The sequence below is a fragment of the Pteropus vampyrus genome, unplaced genomic scaffold (genome assembly GCF_000151845.1).
Source record: "Pteropus vampyrus isolate Shadow unplaced genomic scaffold, Pvam_2.0 Scaffold404, whole genome shotgun sequence".
NCBI classification, from domain to species: domain Eukaryota; kingdom Metazoa; phylum Chordata; class Mammalia; order Chiroptera; family Pteropodidae; genus Pteropus; species Pteropus vampyrus.
The window spans coordinates 2,494,629-2,503,312 of NW_011889185.1; the positions used below are offsets into that span (position 1 = coordinate 2,494,629).

General features: G+C 38.0%; 1 pseudogene; it reads right to left on the reverse strand.

Moving 5' to 3' along the window:
* The window catches only part of LOC111731847, a 33,049-nt pseudogene extending 24,365 nt beyond the window's left edge, over positions 1 to 8,684 (reverse strand).

Sequence of the window (8,684 nt, forward strand, 5' to 3'; positions counted from 1 at the left end):
TGAATCCTCTCCTTTTCAGTCTTCATTTTCTCAGTTTGTCCCTATGTATGCTGAACATTCTTTACTATCTTGCTATGGCAATTCTCTTCTTATTGTTTTAGCTTATAATGCCCTGTTCTTAGAAAAGATTGCACTCTACTTCTTTGCCTGATAGTCACTTTACTCCTGATTATGTATTTATTTATTTATATATTTTTTTTTGTAATTTTGTTTTAAGTGAGCTGATCCTTTCAGTATTTCCTGTAATGCTGGCCTCATAGTGGAGAATTTTCTCAATTTTTGTATGTCTGGATAGGTCTTTATTTCTCCTTCATAACTAAAGGAGAACATAGCTGGAAACATTATTCTAGGTTGATAGTTCCTTTCACTTAATAGTTTGAATATTTGATTCCGCTCCTTTCTGGCTTAAGGTTTGTGCTGAGAAGTCCAACCATAATCTACTGGATTTTCCTTTATAGGTTACCATCTTCTTTTCCCTGGCTGCCCTGAGAATTCTGTCTTTGTAATTGATTTTTGATAATTTTAATACAATATGTCTTGGTGATGGCCTTTTTGAGTTGAGATAATTGAGTGTTCTGTTGATTTCTTGAATTCTAAGCTCCAGCTTATTCTCTAGATTTGGGAAATTCTCGTCAACTATTTGTCTGAAAATGCTTTCTAGTCTCAGCTCCTATTCTCATCATCGAGTATGTCCATTATTCTTCTATTTTCTCTCCTGATGATGTCAGCTACTTCTTGTATTTCTTTTTTTATTATTTTTCATTCTTTAGTTTCTGTCTTCTTCCTTCTGATTTATTTCTAGATTTCTGTCTTCGATATCACTGATCCTTTCCTCCATTTGGTCGACTTTATTTCCTAACCTTCCTATTTCATTTTTCAACTCTTGCAGTGTGTTCTTTAACTTCAGAAGTTCTATTTGGTTCTTTTTGAGGGTTTCAATATCCTTGATAAAGATATCATTCTGCTCATCTACTTGTTTTTTTAATTCCTGAAATTGTTGATATGATTCGTTTCAGATCTCACTGAGTTTTTTCAGTAGTACCATCCTGAATTCTCTGTCATTTAAGTTGCATATTTCTATGTCTGTAAGCTTGTTTTCTGGAGATTTTTCTCTTTCTTTTTGAGCTGCCTCATCACCTTGGTTGTTCATGGTGTTTAATGGACTCTTTCTCCACCTAGACATTAATGGAAGTGTATTCTGCTGTTTTTCCAGAAAGAAGATTTATTATATAAAGGTCTGTCTTTAGCCTGCTGCAGAGAAAGTGCTTTTCTTTTGATTTCCCGTAGGTAGTGTCTAAGCCTCTTGGATCCTTGCTTTATATAAAGCCTTAATAATGCCTTTTTAAAAATTGTAGATGTTTAATCATGCTCGCTACCCTCAGTCTCAGTCTCTGCCAGTGTTAGTGATAGTTTTGGTAGTGTTTGCTCTGATTTCCCTGGGGCACTGTGGTGTTTGGTGTCAGAGGATATGTGGAGAGGGGCCCTCTGGCTTTGGAGTTGGGGGCTTTGACTCAGTTTCAGTTTTACAACCATGGTTTCTTAAAATCAACTGTTGTTTTTCTGCCTTCCTGCTTCTCTCCTTTCTTCCCTGGTGACTTGGCCCTTCCTCTGGTGGCGGGGATGTCACTGCACTCCCAGGCAGGGCTGTTCTGTGAATTTGCCACACCTTGGCCACTCCCCTTCCTCCTACAGGGAGCTCCAGCAGCTCTGAGAGGCAGCTTCTTTATTTCTCTCCGTGTACAACTCGACACCCAGTGTCTTGATCTATGGCAGCTCTTATGAGCAAATCCACACTCAGATGTACATGTGTGTATTTTGGGTATTTTTTGTTTTTGTTTTAGATATTCAGCTTCTTGTTTCTAGGGGTAATCTAATGAGTTTACTTTTATAAGTTACCATTTTTTCCTCTCTGGCTTCCTCGAGAATTCTGTCTTTGTCGTTGATATTTGATAATTTTAATACAATGTGTCTTGGTGAAGGCCTTTTTTGATTGAGGTAATCGGGTGTTCTGTTGACTTCTTGAATTCCAAGCTCCAGCTCATGCCTTAGATTTGGGAAATCTTCATTAACTATTTGTCTGAAAATGCTTTCTAATCCCTTCTCCTTTTCCTCCCCTTTGATAATGCCCATTATTCTTATGTTTTCTCTCCTGATGATACTGGCTAGTTCTTATATTTTTCTTTCATTATTTTTCATTGTTCTGTTTCTCTTCCTTCTGATTTATTTCTAGATTTCTGTCTTTGATTTCACTGATCCTTTTCTTCATTTGGTCAACTCTATTTCCCATGCTCTCTATTTTCACTTTTTTTTCTTTTTCAGTGTGTTCTTCATCTCCAGAAGTTCTATTTTTTTTTCCCTGAGGATTTTAGTCACCTTGCTAAAGAACTCCTGCTCATCTAGTTGTTTTTCAATTCCTGAAATTGTCGATATGAATTATTTTGGCTCTCATTGATTTTTTTCAGAAGTACCATCCTGGATTCTCTGTCATTTAAGTCGCATATTTCTATGTCTGTAAGCTTATTTTCTGGATATATTTTTCTTTCTTTCTGATCTGCTTTTTACCTTGGTTGTTGATGATGTTTAATAGATTATTTCTGCCTGTGCATTATTGGAAATGTATTCTGCTTTTTTTTTTCCAGAAAGAAGATTTATTATATAAATGTCTCTATCCTGTCACTAAGAAGGTGTTTTTCTTTGGTTTACGGTAGGTGTCATCTAAGCCTCTTGGATCTCTGCTTTATATAAAGCCTTAATAATTCCTTTTTTTTCCTTATAAATATTCAATCACTTTCGTTACCCTCAGTCTCCATCCCTGTCAGTGTTAGCGACAGTTTCGGTAGTGTTTGCTCAGATTCCCCTTGGGCTCCACAGAGTTCATTCTTGGAGGATATTGGGCGAAGGGCCCTCTGTTTTGGGGAATGGAGCTATAGCTCAGCCTCACATTTTGCAACCAGCTGGTTGAAAACAGCTGTTGTTTCTCTGCTGTCCCTGCTTTGATGCCATCCCCACTCCTCTGCTTTCTGCCCTGATGCCTTGGCAGTGCTGCCAGCCTTGTGGAGCTCACAGCTCTCCCAGGCAAGGCTGTTCAGGGAAATTACTGGACCTTCTCTCCTCTCCCCTTCTCCTACAAGGAGCTCCAGCTGCAAGAGGCAGCTTTTTCATTTCTCCCAGTGTACTGCCTGGCTCCTAGAGTTCTGACCTTTGGTAGCTCTTATGTGCAGATCTCATGCTCAGACGTCTTATTGTGCAGGTTGGGTGTTTTTGTTTTTGTTTTTTTGTAAAGTTTTAGATGTTCAGCTTATTATCATTTCATGGAGAGAGATTTGGGTATGTCTTTCGCCCCACCATACTTCTGACGTCATAATCCATATGCTTTTTAAAATGTATTTTCGAGTTGGAAATGTTTTGTTGAGGAACTTTCACCTATTTTCATCAAGGATATTGGCCAATAATTTTTTTCTAATATTTTTGTTCTATCTTGGAATCAGGGTAATGGTGGCCTCATAAAATGAACTTAGGAGCTTTCCTTCCTATGATATTTTTGGAATAGTTTGAGAGGGATAGGTGTTATTATTTTTTGAATGTTTGCCAAATTTCACCTAGAAAGTCACCCAGTCTAGCACTTTTGTTTTTTGGAAGATTTTTTTTTTATTACTGATTCAATTTTATTTGTAGCAATTTATATATTTCTTGAAATTTATCTATTATTTCAGATTATCTAATTTTTGGCATATAGTTTTTATAGTATGTTCTTACAATCTTTTGTATTTCTATGGTTTCAATTGTTACTTTTTCTCCTTCATATCTGAATTTTTTTTATTTGAATAATTTCTCTTTTTTTTCTTGGAGTCTAGTTATAGCTTTACCAATTTTGTTTATCTTTCCAAGGAACCAGCTCTTGGTTTCATTGATATATTGAATTTTTTGTTTGTTTGTTTTGTTTTGTTTTCTTTTCTTTTCTTTTTAGATTCTGTTTTGCTTATTTATTCTCTGATCTTCATTATTTCCTTGCTTCCACTCACTGTGGATTTTGTTTGGTGTTCTTTTTCTAGTTCCTTTAAGTGTAAGATTAATTTGTTTATTTTACGTTTTCTTGTTTCTTGAGATAGGCCTGTATTGCTATGAATTTCCCTCTTAGGATTGGTTTTGCTGTTTCCCATAGATTTTGGGGACATTGTATTTTTTCATTTTCATTTGTCTCAAGGTATATTTTAATTTTTTCTTGGTGTCTTTGCTAACACATTTGTTTAGTTACATTCTATTTAGCCTTCATATGTTTGTGTGTTTTTCTTTTCTTTCTCATGATTGATTTCTAGTTTCATATCACTGTAGTGGGAGATGTTTGATATAATTTTAATCTTATAAAATTTATTGAGACTTGTTTTGTGGCCTAACATTTGGTTTACCTTGGAAAATGTTCCTTTTGAACATAAAAGGAACATTTTGAGGTTAAATTCTTTAAAAATATCAGTTAAATCCATCTAGTCTAGTGTGTCATTTCAGGCTACAGTTTCCTTGTTGATTTTCTGTTTAACAAATCTGTCCATTGGTGTCAATGGGGTTTTAAAGTTTCCTGCTATGACTGTATTACTATTGATTTCTCTCTTTTTTCAGTCAATATTTGCTTTACATATTTAGGTGCTCTTATATTGGGTGCATAAATGTTTACAAGGCTTATATCCTCTTGTTGGATTGATCATTTTATCATTATGTAATGCCATTTTTTGACTCTCATTATAATCTTTGTATTAAAGTCTATTTTGTCTGGTATGTGTTGTTATACTGCCTTTTTTTTTCATTTCCCTTTACATGAAATATCGTTTTCCATCTCTTCATTTTCAGATTGTGTGTGTCTTTCTATCTGAAGTAGGTCTTTCATAGACCTATGTATTCCATTTTATTGTTCATATTTATTTGTTTTTTTTTTCTCTTCTTCCTCTTAAATAAGTCCTTCATAATGCTGATTTGGTTGTGATGAACTCCTTTAGCTTTTTCTTGTCTGGGAAGCTCTATATCTTCTCTTTGATTTTAAATGGTAGCCTTGCTGAGTAGAGTAGTCTTAGTTATAGGACCTTGTTTTTTTATCACTTTGAATATTCCAGGCCATACCCTATAGCTTGCAATGTTTCTGTTGAGAAATCAGATGATAGTCTTACAGGAGCTCCTTTGTAGGTAACTAACCACTTTTCCCTTGCCACTTTTAAGATTCTCTCTTTGTCTTTAACCTTGGCATTTTAATTATGATGTGTCTTGGTGTCGGTCTGTTTGAATTCCCCTTGTTTTGGACTCTTTGTGCTTCCTGAGCTTGTATGTCCATTTCCTTCACCAGGTTGGGGAAGTTTTCAGTCATTATTTATTCAAATTTCTCAATCCCTTGCTCTCTCTCTTCTCCTTTGATACCCCTATAACGTGAATGCTGGTATGCTTGATGTTGCCCCAGAGGCCCCTCAAACTATTCTCGTATTTTTTATTCTTTTTTTTTTTTTTGCTGTTCTGATTGGATGTTTTCTGCTATCTTATCTTCCAAATTGTTGATGTGATCCTCTGCTTTATCTAATCTGCTATTGATGTTTTCTAGTATATTCTTCATTGTAGTTATTTTAGTCTTCATTTCTGACTGGTTCATTTTTATTGTTTCTATGGTTTTTTTTTTTTAATGCTTACTATCTGTTTTTTGAAGTTATCACTAAGTTCCTTGAGCATCCATATAACCAGTGTTCTGAACTCTATATCTGGTTGGGTATTTGCCTCCATCTCATTTAGTTATTTTTCTGAAGTTTTATTTTGTTCTTAAGTTTGGAACATGTTTCTTTGTTTTCTCACTTTGGCTACCTCTCTGTTTTTGTGTCTACGTTTTAGGTAGATCTGCTACATCTCCCAGTCTTGGCCAGTTCTTATGTAGTAGGTACCTGTGGGGCCTAGTGGGATAGTCTTCCTGGTCACCTGAACTGGATGCCTCAGGAGTGTCCCTTATGTGGATTGTGTGTGTTTTTCTATTATAGATGAGCCTTGTTTGCTGTTGGCACATTTGTGGTGGAGACTGACCCTCAGCTTGACTGATTGTAAAGACTGTCCACAATCATAGCCTATGAGCTGCTTTACTGGGGCCGACTCCACAAAGGGAGGTTAACTCCAGCAGTTTCTAATGCCTTTTGGGACCACCCTTTGGATTTGCTAATTGTGGGGCTAATTCAGTGGTGCTCTGTTATGTTCCAAAGCCAGCCACCAAGTATGTTTGTTCTGGGGCCTCTTGAAATGGGATCCTTTGCAGGCCAAGGTCAACTGCTGCCTATGACAGGCCTGGGGCTTCCTAGTAGGTGCTGCAAAACAATTTGGTTGGTTGCTGCCTGTGCTGAATCTGGGCATGTGTAGGAGAGGCCTGGAATAGCTCAGCAATAGTCCCAAGACACATCGAGGCCTATTGCCTAAAGGCTGTCTATAAGACTCAGCCACTGAAAGAACCTCTTGCATTAAGTTCATTGGATGATGCGGGGTCTCAGGAAGTCATCAGGTTGGGGTACGTGGTGTTCACCGGGTTAGTGCAAATTCAGGTTTGGTGCCAGTGCTGAGCCTAGGGCCATTCCACAAAAGGCTCAGAGCTCACAAAGGCCAGCTGCCCACCACCCACCTGGGGTCCAAGGACCCCCCAAGAGTTTTCCAAGAAAGACTGCAGCACAGGCCAGAACTGGTTTCCTATGGCCGAAAGTACTTCTGGCAGTGTGCGAGTTAGGTAGGGTGGGGTCCCATGGAGTCACAAGAATGGAGCGAGTGAATTTCACCAGGCCAATACAGATTCAGATTTGGCTGTGTGAGAGGAGGGCTTAACACAGGAAAAATGGCACCTGCACACCAACTGCACAGGAAGAGGGCTCAACACTGGAATAATGGGTGTTGTGTCTCCAGCCCTTGCCTTGAAACCATGCAATTCAGTTTCTCCCTGTATGTCTCTGGCATTTCTCCACCAGAGCCCAGGGTGAGTGCCTATGAGCGAGTGAGTCTGCCATGGTTCTTTTAAGTCAAAGCCTGGGTTTACAGTAGCCTTCTGTCTCTAAGGGATGGATGAAATCCTCACTGATTTTCACAGCCAGATGTTGTGAGGGCTCCTCTTCCTGTCACTGGTGCTCAGGACTGAGGAGCATGGTGTAAAGGTGGGATCCTTCACTCATCAGAGGGGACATCTGCATCTGAGATATCCCTCCTGATTCTCAACCACCACATGTGGGTATCCATATGTATTCTTAGAGAGACAGAGGGAGATTTGAGACAAATATAGTCACTTAATGTGGCTGGAGAAGGCAACAGCTGTGTATGGTTTCTGAGACTGTACATAAATATATTTATTAGTTTTCTAGTGCTGCATAACAAATTACCACAAATTTAGTGGCTTACAAAAATGCACATTTATCTCACAGTTATGTAGATCAGGAATCTGGGCAAGGCTGAGCTGTCTTCTGCCAGGCTGCGATCTAGGTGTTGGCCATGGCTGAGTTCTCATCTAGAGGCTCTACTGGCAATGAATCTACTACTGAACACATGGCTATAAGACTGAAGGCTCCAGTTTCATGCTGACTATTGGCTGGAGGCCACTCTCAGCTTCTAGGGGCTTCCTATGGTTCTTTTACATGTGTCCCTCTCCAAAGGTCCTCTCACCATGTGGCACTTGCTTTTCCAAAGCCAATATGGGAGAAAGATAGCAAGTTTACTCATGAGATGTAGTTTTATGTAATGTAATGTAAATATAGTAGTGACTTCTCATCACCTTTGCAATATTCTATTGGTAGAAGCAAGTCACAGACCCTGACCACACTCAAGTGAAGGGAACCATACAAAGGCATGAACTCCAGGAGGTGGGGATCATGAGGCCACCTTAATGTCCTAATGTTTGCCTGCTATAATATACTCATTTATTAAGAAATTATTGAGGAAGGCAAACCTTTTTCTGATTCACACAAGAGTCCTGTGTAGGTTAGCAGCAGCTCCTTTTCCATCTCAATCCTCTTTTTTATCTGGCCAAAGTAGTGTTAAAATGATAAGCCAAGGGACAGATGTGTATTTATCAGATGACAGAAAGTGACTAAAATCTGAGAGAATGTAATCATGGTGTAGTTATACAGGAGTTCCTTCCATTTTGATAACATTTATTAGAAAGTGCCTGGTGTTGAAAAAGAGAAATCTCAATAAATAAACCATCACAACTGAAAATATCTTCTCTTGGCTCAAATTTTCCTTTTATTAGACAAAATATCTCCCACACAGGTTCTATAAATATGCATTTGTTATAAAGTTGTGTGTTCATCTTAGTGAAATTAGAAAATATTCACTTTCTAATAAGGTTCCTTATTAGTTTTGCTCTAGTTTCTCTAGGTTTCACTAAGTAGAAAGTATTATGGGCTATAGTATGTTAGATGGACAATTCTTGAAAATACTGTTACCCTTTTTCAGAAACTTGTTCATTCTTATCGTCTCAGCAAGGATTAGGCTTGAGTCATCACTTACCTTGACTGTCACTGTAGATTTCCAACTTTTACTTATTCTAGTCCATGCCTCTCTGATTTGTGTTTCGCTTTAGTTTAAAGAATGTTTGTAAGTGCTTCATTGCCTTCATCATAAATTTTGAGCTCTTTTGCCTGTCCTTCAAGGATCTGTATGGTGTCCCTGCTGGCCAATTTAACCTCATGGTCCAT